The sequence below is a fragment of the Pongo abelii genome, chromosome 1 (genome assembly GCF_028885655.2).
Source record: "Pongo abelii isolate AG06213 chromosome 1, NHGRI_mPonAbe1-v2.0_pri, whole genome shotgun sequence".
NCBI classification, from domain to species: domain Eukaryota; kingdom Metazoa; phylum Chordata; class Mammalia; order Primates; family Hominidae; genus Pongo; species Pongo abelii.
Genome location: NC_071985.2, coordinates 117064578 through 117079209, shown reverse-complemented (window position 1 = coordinate 117079209; position 14632 = coordinate 117064578). Strand labels below are relative to the sequence as shown.

At 42.7% G+C, this 14632-nt stretch overlaps 1 non-coding gene across 1 annotated transcript; it reads right to left on the bottom strand.

The window, feature by feature from the left end:
* Window positions 1-5241: 5241 nt before the first annotated feature.
* LOC112131385 (small nucleolar RNA SNORA42/SNORA80 family) lies at window positions 5242-5375 on the bottom strand. The gene has a single exon (XR_002913468.1). It is a non-coding gene; the product is annotated as a small nucleolar RNA SNORA42/SNORA80 family (small nucleolar RNA).
* Between the last annotated feature and the right edge of the window lie 9257 nt (window positions 5376-14632).

The following is a 14632-nucleotide window of genomic DNA, read 5'->3' as shown; positions in this document are numbered from 1 at the left end:
CTCCAAGGCCCCACCAGAGCAGCTAGATACAGAGTATCGATTGGTGCACTCACAAACCTTGAGCTAAACACAGGGTGCTGATTGGTGTGTTTACAAACCTTGAGCTAGATACAGAGTGCCGATTGGTGTATTTACAATCCCTGAGCTAGACACAAAGGCTCTCCAAGGCCCCACCAGAGCAGCTAGCTACAGAGTGTCGATTGGTGCACTCACAAACCCTGAGCTAGACACAGGGTGCTGATTGGTGCGTTTACAATCCCTGAGCTAGACATAAAGGTTCTCCAAGGCCCCACCAGAGCAGCTAGATACAGAGTGTCGATTGGTGCACTCACAAACCTTGAGCTAAATACAGGGTGCTGATTGGTGTGTTTACAATCCTTGAGCTAGATACAAAGTGCCTTGGTGTGTTTACAATCCCTGAGCTAGATATAAAGGTTCTCCAAGGCCCCACCAGAGCAGCTAGCTACAGAGTGTGGAGTGGTGTACTCACAAACCTTGAGCTAAATGCAGAGTGCCGATTGGTGTGTTTACAATCCCTGAGCTAGATATAAAGACTCTCCACGTCCTCACCAGACTCAGGAGCCCAGCTGGCTTCACCTAGTGGATCCCGCACCGGGGCTGCAGGTGGAGCTGCCTGCCAGTCCCGCGCTGTGCGCTCACACTCCTCAGCCCTTGGGTGGTCGATGGGACTAGGCACCATGGAGCAGGGGGTGGCGCTCGTCGGGGAGGCTCGGGCTGCACAGGAACCCACGGAGGCGGGGGAAGGCTCAGGCATGGCAGGCTGCAATCCCGAGGCCTGCCCCGCGGGAAGGCAGCTAAGGCCCAGCGAGAAATCGAGCGCAGCGCTGGTGGGCTGGCACTGCTGGGGGACCCAGTACACCCTCCGCAGCCGCTGGCCCGGGTGCTAAGTCCCTCATTGCCCGGGGCCGGCAGGGCCGGCCGGCTGCTCCAAGTGCGGGCTGCCAATTTCACGCCTACCCGGAACTCCAGCTGGCCCGCAAGCGCCGCACGCAACTCCGCTCGTGCCTCTCCCTCCACACCTCCCTGCAAGCAGAGGGAGTGGGCTCCGGCCTTGGCCAGCCCAGAAAGGGGCTCCCACAGTGCAGCGGTGGGCTGAAGGGCTCCTCAAGTGCCGCCAAAGTGGTAGCCCAGACAGAGGAGGCGCCGAGAGCGAGTGAGGGTTGTGAGGACTGCCAGCACGCTGTCACCTCTCACTACTGCTAGAAGAATTTGAAGCTCAAACTAGCTCAACTCCTGACTAGTCTAGCTCAACTCCCATCTCCCATTCCTACATACACACTAATGGCCTAAGAGTAGAAGAGGCATTTCTATTTCCAGGTGTGTAGGACAGGTCCCCAAATTACCTTGGTTAACCCAGCTCTTCCTCCTCTTGCTTGCAATTTGGAACAATGTTCTGAGAAAGCAATATGCTGAGATAAGAAGGACCTATCCAGAATGCTTGGGCTTTGTCCTCATTTCTCCTAGAACAGGATGTCCTACAACACTTGTGCACAGTGATCCAGGTTTCCCCTGGGGAGTGAAACCCAGAAAGCCATGATTTTGGAGTCCCTCAGCTTTGGTATAAAGTGGGACACATGCAGATAAGACTCCATCTGCTGTGGACAGCTTTCCTGAGCCTTGGAGGACTGGCTCACCATGGATCCTAGGCTTCTGTTGATTCTTGCTGCCTATTGGTGAGTAACAAGTTGCTTTCTCTGATGTGTGGGTTTTCTACCTTGCCAGACTCATACTCTGGTAGCTGGGTTTGTGCAAAACCTCCTGCCAGGTCTATGAATCTTAACAAGTTATAAATACTATTTACCTCAGTTTCTACTGTTCTTCTACACATGATGTATAGCATTCAACAAAAAAATTGTAAGACAGACAAAATTGCAAGAGAAAACAACCTATCTTCAAGAGGTAAAGGAATCAAAACCAGAATCAGAGAAATCCAGACATTGGAACTATCAGACAGAAATTTTAACCTAACTAAATATGTTAAAGGCTCCATGGGAAAATATAAATGCATGAACTGGAAATTTCAGCAGAAAAATGGAAATGAGAGAAAATGTCTGCCAGAAATTAAAACCATATCAGGGATGAATTCCTCTCACAAGCCCATGAGTAAAGTAGATACAGCTGAGAAAAGAAACAGCAAACTTGAAAGCAGGTCAATAGAAACTATTAAAACTAAAACACAAAGAGATAAATGAATGAAAAAAAAAGATCCAACTATTCAAAGCTATAGGACAATATCAAATGGCCTAACATGTATGTAATTTGAATCCTAGAAGAAGAGAAAGAGGACAAAGTGGAAGAAATATTTAAAGACATAATAATCTTTTTTTAAAAAACGAAATACATGAAACAACAGATCTAAGAGATACAGAGAACCCCAAGCAGTAGATGCACTTTTAAAACACCTAAACATATCATTGCCAAACTGCTAAATACCAAAGACGAAGAGAACATCTTGAAGGCAGCCAGAGAAAATAAACACATATAGAGAAACAAAGATTAGAAGTACAACAACCTTCTTGTAAGAAGCTATACAAGCCAGAAAAAAAAATGAAGTGATATCTTTTAAAAATTAAGGAAAAAAACCCTTTCAATCAAGAATTTTGTACCCAGAAAAAAATATCTCAAGAATGAAGGTAAGATAATGACTTTTTTAGACAAACAAGATCTAGGATAATTAATTTCAGGCAGACTTGGTTCTATAAGAAATGTGAAGTTATAAGTTCTTTATGTAAAAGGAATATGATAACCAAATTGAAACTTGAATATAATCAAGGAATGGAGGAGCACAAAAAGGTAAACATTAAGATAAATAAAAAAGACATTCTATTTGTTGATTGCATTATGAGATATTTGGCTAACTAAAGATAAAAAGCATAAGAATGCATTGTACAGTTTGTAAAATAAAGTAAAATATATGACAAAAACAGCACAAAATAATTGGAAAGAGAGATTGTAAATATATTGTTGTTTCTTATACTACATATGAACTGGTATAATACTATTGAAAGATAAGATAAAATAAAAAATGTATATTAGCTACCCAAGGCCAACCATTGAAAAAGCTAAAAAGGAGTATAACTAAATGAACTAATAATAGATATAAAATGAAATCAAAGAAATAACTAATACAACCAAAGGCAGGAAAAGAACAAATCAAACAAGGGAAAATAACAGCAATGTGATAATGTAAAGCCAATCACATCTATAATTAATGTTAAATGATCTAGGACATCTGTTTTTAACCAAGACAGAATAATAGTGACCACATTTACACTCCTGCCAGAAACCAAGAAACTGGACAAAATAGGCAAAATGATGATTTTCGGGACCCTGAACATTAGTCAACAAAAGACAGTGATTCCTGAAAGATAGAGAACAAACAAAGTGAGACCTATGATTGCCCAGGTATACTCCTTTGGGAGAGTTCCTAGCTCTGGTTCAGGGAAAGCAAACCCAGGAAAAATCTAGAATACTATCTGATGAGGAGACAGAGCTGAGAGTCCAGGGAAACTAAGGTAGCTAGAGTTTTCAGTAGAGAGTACCAGAAAGTCAGCAACTGCAGAGGGAGAAAACTGAGATCTGCAGAGGGTCCCTCTCAAGTATTCTACAGGGTACTGATCAGTGCATGGGTGAGAGGAAACAATCTGAGACTGAGGAAGAACTACCCAAAAGGATTAGAGGAAACAGTACATGGCATTCACAGTGACTAGGAATAGTACCTAATCATACCAGCCAGGCTGGAAAACCTCACAATTCAGGGGGCATTGGTAGAGTACTCCAAAAGATCTTCCTCAGTGTTTAGAAATAATGAGCCATAGTCTAAATATGACTCAGGTCCCACCTAACATATCTTCAAAGCAATACCTGAAAGGATCTAACTGTTTCCAAGTAACTTAATTGCATCCCTGAACAAAGCTCAAGAACATTTATAGAAATACAAAAATATCCAGCACACAAGGTAAAATTAACAATGTCTACTATCCGGTAAAAAATTACAAAATATGAAAAGCAGGAAAATATTAACTAAAATAAGGGGGTAAATAAATAATCTGAAAATGACACAGAATTAATAGTGATGTTAAATTTAGCAGTCAAAGGCATTAAAATAGTTATTCCAAAAAATTAAGTAAAAACATGGATGATATAAAAGAGACCAAAATAAAACTTACTTTAAGGATTAAAAATTACAATGTCTGAAATTTAAAAAAAAACATTGAATGGGATTAACAACTGCTTAGACATTGCAGAAGATGCATAAACTTGCTGGTGATTAATACATTCAGATTTTTTAAGTCTAAAAATTTATTTACTTTGCCTTCATTTTTGAAAGATATTTTCCATGGATATAAAAGCATATTGTATAGAATGCTAAACTGACATTTTTTCTTTCGGTACTTTAAAGATGTTACTCCATTGTCTTCATGCTGGCATTGTTTCTGAGGATGAATTTGCCGTTATTCTTCTCTTAGTTCTTCTGTATGTAATGTCTCCATTCCCTGTGCCCCTCATCCCCCCAAATGTTTTTCCCTTTGTTACTGGCTTTGAGCAATTTGATGTTGATGGATTTGGGGGTCATTTTCTTCAAGTTTCATTGAGTTTCTTGAATCTGAGAGTTTATCATTTTCATGATATTTGGAAAGTTGGGAGCCATTATTTCTTCATGTATTTTTTCTATCCCCATCCTGGGAAACCCCTAGTACATGTATATTATACCCATGACTTACTGATGCCCTGTTCATTTTTCAGTTTTTTTCTATGTCTCTTTTTTTTTTTTTTTTTGAGACACAGTCTCACTCTGTTGCCCAGGCTGGAGGGCAGTGGTGCGATCTTGGCTTACTGCAACCTCTGCCTCCAGTGTTCAAGCAATTCTCCTGCCTCAGCCTCCTGAGGAGCTTGGACTACAGGCACCTGCCACCACAGCCAGCTAATTTTTGTATTTTTAAATGGGGTTTAACCATGTTGGCCAGGCTGGTGTCGAACTCCTGACCTCATGATCTGCTCACCTCAGCCTCCCAAAGTGCTGGGATTACAGGCATGAACCACCATGCCTGGCCTTCTCTGTGTTTCATTTTGGATAGTATCTATTGCTATGTCCTCAAGTTTATTAATTTTTTTTCTGCAATGTCTTACCTTTTGCTAATCCTATCTAGTGTAATTTTTATTTCAGAAATTATAATTTTCATCTCTAGAAGCTCAACTTGGATTTTTTTGCTTGTTTGACACTGTGCCACCCCCTTCGGTACTCACAGCCCATGGGAAGGAGGCTGGGCAATGGTTCAAGGCTGAAGTTTACACTGGCGTGGGTACGCTATGAGGCCCACAGAGAAGGGCCCCCAATGAACCCATTACCATGCTCTTGGGTTTGTTTTACGTCTTTCATTTCTCTACTTAGCATGTTTAATCTTTCACCTAAGTTTCTGAATATATGAGATACAACTTAAGATGACCACTTTGATGTTGTTTTTCTGCTTCTATCATCTATGTCAGTTTTGTGAGTTTCAGTTGATACAGTGTCCTCCCTGTTATGGCTCACTTTCTCCTATATACTTCTTTATATGTTTGGTAATTTTTATAGGATCTCAGTCACTGTAAATTTGCTTTATTGGGTGGTAGATATTTGTGCATTTCATAAATATCCTTGAACTTTGTTCTATAATACAGAGTTATTAGAAAGAGTTTGACACTTTCAGGTCTTGCTTCTAAGCTTTGTTTGGCACAACCTGAGCAATGTTTCAACTAGGGGGCTTTTTGTCCCACTACTGAGGCAATACCTTTCTGATTACACTACCCAGTGCTCCATAAACTGAGGTTTTCCAGCCTGGCTGGTCATAACGGCATTATTTACATTCCTGTGTGAGTTCTAGGTACTGTTCCCTCTTATCCATTCAGAGGATTCTCTCCTCACACATCTGCACTCAACAGGACTCAGCTGAATGCTTGAGGGGATTTGCTGTGGATTTCCAGGGTTTTCTCTCTCTGTAGCCCTCTCATCTCTGTTACTCTGTCCTGCAAATTCTAGTCTCCTTGGCCTCCTTGAGATCCTAGGCCTCCCTCTTCAAGGCAAGGAGATCAATAGTCTCCACTTGGGTTTCCTCTCCCTGTACAACCTAAAAATTCCCTCTAGACAGCAAGCTGTGACAACTGTAGGGAATACCTAATTTGTTTTCTGTCTCTCAGGAATCATGGTCTTTTGTTACCTGATGTCCAATTTCTTGAATCCTGTTGTTTCCTATATTTTGTCCTAATTCATAGTTATTTCAGGTGGGAGAATAAATCTGGCCCTGTTAGTCTATTGTGGCCCTCATGTTTTTTTAAAAAACATTTAAAACAAAGTACATGTTTGAAGACTGTATTGTTAAAAATATAAAAATATTAAGATCCAAACTTAAAGTCATTTGTAATCAAAATTAAGAACTTTGTTATATTCTGTAACTTATAATTTATTTGTCTTTCATATTTTCACCTGGGAGGGGAGGAAACAAACAAATAATGCTGCAGAGGAATTTTTTTTTTTTTTTTAAGAAAGGGATAGGTAGAAAAGTGGTGGTGAGGATTGGACAGTGATCATTAATTAGGGAAAGAAAGAGGAATAACAACAAAAAGAAATCTGCTGGGCATGGTGGCTCATACTTGTAATCCCAGCACTTTGGGAGGCCAAGGAGGGTGGATCACCTGAGGTCAGGAATTTGAGACCAGCCTGGCCAACACAGTAAAACCCCACCTCTACTAAAAATACAAAAAATTAACTGGATGTGTTGGTGGACACCTGTAATCCCAGCTACTCAGGAGGCTGAGGCAGGAGAATCACTTGAACCTGGGATGCGGAGGTTGCAGTGAGCCAAGAACATGCCACTGCACTCCAGCCTTGGCAACAAGAGCAAAACTGCATCTCAAAAATAAACAAACAAACAAAAAAAAAAAAGAAAAGAAAAGAAAAAAGAAATCTGATGGGCACGGTGGCACATACCTATAGTCATAGCTACTTGAGAGGCTGAACAAACCTGGGCAACATAGCAAGACCCCATCTCTTTCAAACAAAAAAAAGAAAGAAAGAAAGAAAAGAAAAAGAAAAGAGATTTGTCTTAGTTATCTACAAATAGTGTGGTAGGAAAGTCCTGAGCTGGGAACCAGAAGACCTGAGTTTAGCCTGTCTTGTGACATTGGTAAAGTTATTTAACCTACTTGATTTTGGAAATTACCATTAAATAAGTAATAGATAAAAAATGACTATTACAATGCCTGACACATTGTAAAAACACAATAAACATTAATTGCTTCTGTCTGTTCATTTATATAGTTCACAAATCAGCAAAGATTGAATACAAACCCTTTTTTAAAATGTAGGTTTTATGGGGGGCATGGTGGCTCACGCCTGCAATCCCAATGCTTAGGTAGGCCAAGGGGGGGCGCGGATCACCTAAGGTCAAGAGTTCGAAACCAGCCTGGCCAACTTGGTGAAACCCCGTGTCTATTAAAAATACAAAAATTAGCTGGGTGTGGTGGCGCATCCCTGTAATCCAAGCTACTTGGGAGGCTGAGGGCAGGACAATTGCTTGAACCTGAGAGGCAGAGGTTGCAGTAAGCCGAGATCATGCCACTGCACTCCAGCCTGGGCAACAGAGTGAGACTCATCTTAAAAAAAAAAAAAAAAAGTAGGTTTTATTATACTGGGGTATGGTGAGGACAACAGATCAGGAGACAATTGCCATTGAAAAGATAGTTGGTTCCTCATAGTTCCTAAGGGGAGAACGCATGCCATGCTGTGCAAGGCCACACAGGGATGCACCACAGTCGGCCGAGAGGCAGACAGAGCAGGCAGGAAACATGGGCAAGAGCTTTTATTGTGGTCCCTATGGGAAGAAACAGGCCAAGCAGGGTAAGCAGGCTTAGGATTGGCTGGTTTAAATAACATCAGCAGGCTCTGGGGTATAAGGACTGTCTCTTATTTTTCTGGTATCTGACCCTGGAGTGATTTGGGCAGGGGGATAATGGCCCAGTATCTGACCCCTGCAAGAGCTCGATAAAGGAGTTGGTTGGGGTACAGGGTCTGGATTGATTCGTTTGCACACGAAAAGGATGCTTATGGGTATGGGTGAGCCTTTACTATCACTAGGAACTAACTAGCCCTGGGAAGCAGGCCTCCAGATGTCAAAGCATCAGAAATCCAGAAAATAAATAGGCATGATTAATACAAAGTCTGACTGCTAAGATGGGTTAACAGTGTTGTCCTACCATGCCCAGACCTAGCCCTCCTCTCTGCAGCTCCCATGGACACCACTTGTAACTCAGAAGGGAGGGCGGACTGCTTGCAGACCAGGAACCAAGGCCTTCCTTGCATGCCTGCGTTTCCTCCACAGCCAGAAAGAGTCTGAGCCTGGGCCAGAAGCTCTGGAGGCTGGTTCACCCTGGGGAAATAATGCCACCTGGTGTCAGTCCAAATAATTAGTTCAACACTGTATGTGGTGTGTTATTCAAGTGTTTCTCATAAATAGTTAATGAATTACTGATGATGATGCCACAGATGAAATAAACAACATTAGAGAAGAAACTTCTGGGTCTCTAGAAGGTGGTATTAGCCTGGTGCAGCTCTGCCCGTGACTGGCCCTGAGTGTGATCCTCTGCACTGCCCTGGCAATGGAATCATCTGGGGAGCACCCAGCAGCCCTAAGGCCACATGTACTGACTGGTGTCTTTATCAGACTCTCTCTCTGCTTGACTTGTATCCTTTTCAATGATAACAAGGCTGCCAAAGTAAGGGGTTGGCTGTAGTCTTGGCAGGATCCCACTTTTGCGACCTGAGATCTCTATCTGACATTGGGTCCCTCCCAACCCCGAAGGTAACACTAGCCACTGGGCCTGGGAGTGGGCCTGCCTGCCAGGGCCTGCAGAGAAGCCTGGCGGGACACCAGTGACCGGTGCGCCTGGGAGTTAGTACATTTGGTCCACAGACCATGACTGCTTGCTGAGGCTCCTGTGGGCCAGTGGCTTTCCACAGAACAAGCTTGTTTCCTGTTTGTATACTACACTCTCAAACCCAGGCAAGGCTATTTACTAGAAAATCCCACCATTCAACTCTTTTTTAAGTTTGCTCTTGGACATCCTACCCTCACCTGAAACTCAACCCGTCAAAGATAAAAATTCTCGGACACAGAAGAGCCGTTAGAGACTGCTATGTCTAGGGCCCCTGCAAGGAACCAATTAGGTCCCTTGGCAATTTTCTCCATTTGAAGGGCCCATTCAAACTGTTTGCAAAAATTTGGGGAATGTGTGGTTTTTCAGTGGTTTCCATCCCATTGGCAATCAAATTCTCAAAGGGCCCTGAGAAGCCATCAGATACATGTCTTTTCCCAGCTGGCTCTATTTCTTGGCTGACTGTATCTCCTGGCCCCCCTGATTCTGGCAGAGCTTTTTGCCTCCTACCTCATGGCAAATACTGAGGCACCTTTGATCTCCTGCACTCACTGGTGGTCTCACCTCTGTCTGCACCTGTGCAAGGCTAGTCTTTCCACCTGTGCTCTCCATCACACATCTTCTTTGTCCCACAAGTTACCCCTTCTTAAATTTTGAACCCACCTGGTTGCTTCTCCCTGGTCTATACAAAGGTTTAAGAGTTTCTCATGTCAAAACAAAACAACAGCCCCTGCCACACTCCCTATCTTATCTCTGCTTCCCACGGTCTGTATTCCTCTACCCACTTCTTGTTCTTTTCTCTACTGCATTGCCAGCTATATGTAATCTCTGAAACCTTTAGTCAGTGTCACTAGCCTATCTTCTCCTGAGTTCTAAATCTATACTGTTAGAAAGCAGTATAGCTTATGGATCAAAAATGAGGAATCTATGGTCAGCCAGTCTGGGTTCAAAGCCTGGCCCCACCATTTAGCAGCTGTTGATCTCAAGCAAGTTAACCTTTCTGTGCTTGAGTTTTTCTCTTTGTAAAATCCACCTATATCATCAGTTGTAGTGAGGAATAAATAAGACATGAAATGCTTAGCACAGTGCCTGACACATAACGAATGATCAGTAATGTGAACTATTATTCTTTGCACCTGCACATCCTACAGGTCCCTTACACTCAACATGCCTAGAATTAAACTAACCTTTTCTCCTTGAGCTTCTTCCTCTGCCTGGTTCCCCATTTGTGATTGAGCTTTGCCTCTGAAGGCTGCATTAACTAAGGGCTATTGGCCTCTTTGAGCTTCCTATGGTCTCACCAGCCTCCCATTTGGTCTCCCTGACTTTACTTTTCCCACCCACCAAGCCACTCTCCACACTGCAGTCAAGATCGGCTCATCTTATTCCTCTCCATAAAAACCCAATGGCTCCCCATTGTCCACCAGATACAATCTGAACCTTTTTTTTTTTCCTTTGGAGACAGTGTTTTACTCTGTCACCCAGGCTGGAGTGCAGTGGCACAATCATAGCCCACTCTCACTGTAACCCCAAACTGTTGGGCTCAAGCAATCCTGCCACCTCAGCCTCCCACGTAGCTGGGACTATAGGCATGAGCCACCATACCTAGCTAATTTTTAATTTCTGTAGAAACAGAGCCTCACTATGTTGAGACTGGTCTCAAACTCCTGGGTTCAAGTGATCCTCCTGCCTCAGCCTCCCAAAGTGCTGGGATTATCGATGTGAGCCACTGCGACTGGCCAAAATCTAAACTTCTAAGCCTGCCATGCAGGGCCCTCTGAGCTTTGGCACTGCTCCTGTTCCAGGCCCATCCCCACTCTCTCCCCCGTATCCCAGCCTGCTTCCTCTCTTATGCTCCCATGATGCCGAATTGCCAACAGGCGCCCCATAGCGTCGTCCTGCTTCAACACTCTGTGCCTGCTTCTCCTTCCCCTGAAACACCCCCACATTCAGCGCCTTGTTTCTTCAGACCTGTGAAGTCCATTAGCACGGAAGCCACAAATGTGCCTTCCTGGACCTACTCTGTCACACTTCTGTGCCTTGGCCCAGAATGCTCTCTCCTCCTTGATCTGCCAAATATACCCTTTTCCTTCTGGTTCCAGAGTTACAACCAGGTGAAGCCATGCCACTTTTGCAGACTTAGCTAGGCCTTCTCTCTGTGCTCCCACAGTGCTCCCATCCTGCCTCTGGTCTCTGTCAGGGCACTGGCACTATCAGCACTACGGTATTTGACAGCAAGACTTTGTTTATGTAGCAGTCTTGCCCTGGAGCGCCTGAGCTCCTCCAGGAGAGTGCCGTATGCACCCTCACCCCACTTCTCCATGTCCTTTCCTGCTTTATTTTCTCCTTAGCACTCATTACCATTGGACATACTATACATGATGCTCATTTGTCCATCTCTCCCCACTAAAATATGAACTCTCTGAATATAGAAGCTTTAGTCTGTTTTAATATGTCCCCAGAGACTAGGATAGTAACTGGTACACAGTAAGTGTTCAATAAATGTTTGTTGAATTAATTGTTGAATCACTGATCAATGTTTAGATATCATTGAAGTCAGGCACTGCGGCGTGCACTTATAGTCCCAGAGGCTGAGGTGGGAAGATTGCTTGAGATCAGGAGTTTGAGTCCAGCCTGGGCAATATAGTGAGACTGTTTCTAAAAAATAAATAAAAATGAAATTTAAAAACACTTGGAAAGAACATTTCAGGTTTATCTGTGGTGCCTGAGCACGTACTCTTAAGGAAAAAAAAAAAATCCAAACATTAGTGTTGGATTCCAGGCTCTCTACCTTCTAATCCTAGCCACTCAATTTTGAATCCTCTTTGTCTCAGCATAAGCCTTTATCTTGACCCTGACTGCTCCTTGCCCTTGAGTAAATACCAGGCATTGCTCTTCCTCTCTCTGGCCCACACTCCAAACAGAAACACTGTTGAACCATTCTTCAACATGTACATACTGAGTATCTGGGATCCAGTCACTGTCCTCCATCTATGTCTATTCCATTTCTCTTCCCTCAAGGCAAGGACAAATTGACCCTCCCTTGGGAAGCTTTCCGTAACTATCCAGGCCTGTGCGACTCTCTCACTGGGCACTAATGACCCATACTGTAGCACCTCATCACTGGCATTATTAACCAGCAGACATAAAATAAACATATGTAGATTTTACAGAAAATGGCCCTTTAAAGAATTGGCACTTTTTAACATTCCAAACATTTTGGATGGAAATTTTTCTGATATTTATTTTACATCTTCTCTGTCTTCTGAAATAGAGTACTGTATACAGAAGGGCCATCTTGCCTTTTACAACGAAGGCACTATGCATCCCTAGCCATTATTCTGTGATGTGTACTGTGTCAGGAGCAAAAGAGAATGGCATGAGCTCTGGAATTAAACAATCCTCATAGTGATCCTCTTTGCAGTCCCTGGGGTCTTCCTGAGGTCACTGCCTGACTCTTTTTGATGTGTTGCTAATCTATAGTGAATCAGATAGTAAAGTTTATTAGAATTGTTAGTAAACCAAGTGTTAACAGTATCTAAGTGGGGTATGAGGGATTCTCTTGTTTATCAACTCTCTCTACTTTAAGGCATAGAATTTGCACAGTCTGTTTTGTGGATCAGAGGCCTTTCTCACTTAACTCCTGTTATTTGGGGTTTATTCATAATTCTTGAGGTTGGTTAAGTAACTTCTTTAAAAAGTGTGATTTAATGCATTTAGCATTTTATGTATTATCTTCTGTTAACAACGTTTATATGCATATATAAAAACTCTGTAATTAGATTGTTCTCTGGTTAAATTATTAACTTCCCAGGGGCAAAAAGTATTTTATAGTCATTTATTCATGTGCTAAGTATTTTAGAAAGTAACTACTATGTGAAAAGATCTGTGATAGAAAAAAGATAAATAAGACATGGTATTTACACATTATTGAGGAGATAAGACACAAATAACCAATACAAAGCAACAAGGTGAATGTAAAAAATTCAGAGTGCTATGGCAATTCAAATAGAAGAAACTTCTGGTTGGGAGACCTGCGAAAGGCTTCATGAAACAGGTGGCATTTGAGTTGGGTCTTGGTGAACAGGAAAAATTTCAGTGGGTGGCTGAGAAGGAAAAACAAACTCAGTTTCTTCCTATGTACTCTCACAACATGGAATGCTTCTCTGACCACATGTGTAAGGGATTTTCCCACAGACCAAGCAAGCAAGCAATTCTGCAGGAGACACCACCTGGGTATCCTCTAATTCAAATCGATTCTGACACTATGGACTTGGAGAGTGTCAAGACCCACAGGCTGAGGGCTCAGCCTCCAAGAATGCCCTCACTTCGGCCATTCGCAAGCCCAGGACTCTGGAACTTATGGCCAACTGGCTATAAATCAGGGTTCCCACAACCCCCCTTATCAGATTCGATTAATTTGTTACAGTGGATCATAGAACTCAGGGAAACACTTATGTTGATGATAAAGGATATCTGAAACAATACAAATCAACAGTCAGATGAAGAGACACACAGCAGGAGGTCTGGAAGGGTGGCACCCAGGAGCGTCCATCTTGGTGGAATTGGGCTCTGCCACCCTCTAGACACATGGATATGTTCTTCTTCACCATCCTAGAAGCCTCCATGTGTTTGCCTATCTGGTAGTTACCCAAACCCAGTCCTTTGGGGTTTTTATGGAAGCTTTGTTACAGAGGCATGATTGATTAAATCATTGGCCACTGTGATCAGCTTAACCTTCACTCCTCTCTCCTCTCAGCTTGTATCTGCTGCAGAATTGATTGCTAGCTTGGTGTGTGGGGAAATATTCTTACAGCGAGATCTGAAAAGCATTCTGTATCGTGAGAGTACAATAGGAAGAAACTAAGTTTATTTTTTCTTCTCAGCTACCTACTAAAATTTTTCCTATCCACCAAGCCCCAGTTGAAAAGCCACCAGTTGCACGAAGCCTTCTGCAGGTCTCCCAAACAGAAAACAGTTTCTCCTATTTGAATTCCCACAGCACTCAATCTGAATGCTCACCTTGTTGCTTCCTATTGGTTATTTGCATCCTATCTCCTCAATAATGTATAAATACCACAGGCAGAACCCTTCAACCCTGTGACTACAGGATTGGTTTCCCTGACAACCAGTATCTCTCCCCCAATCCTACAAAGTGTTATCTAGGGTCTGCCCCAAAATTGCCTCATTAACATAAGCTCAGGTGTGGGTGAAAAGCATTTGTTATAAATAACAAAAGACTGTCTTTCACCTTTATCACTCTGAAACTGTTTCCAGAGCTGCTTCAGGAGTCAAGGACAAAAAGTCAAATACTTGAACAAAAGATATCCTTACTGCTCTAGTCACTTAGGAAATAAGAATCTCACAGGAGATGTGAGCCAGGAACCACCATGGATGAAAACCAAAATATATACATCATCATATCACTGCAGCATACCAAGATTTGGGAAAGCTGTGAGAATGAGAAGGGAGAAATACTTGTATGCATTTGTGGAATACAGAGTCTTGAGATCATCCAGTGCATAGTACCCGACTTCCCACATTGAATTTGCAACAAATATATTAGCGAAACAAAGAAGTGGCATGTGGCACCCACAATATTACTTTTATTACTAATTAAGGATAAGCTGGAGCACTCAACTTTGGGCAAAAGCCAAATGAGGCTGAACCACTTGGTGACAGTAACCTTGAGCTAGGGCAG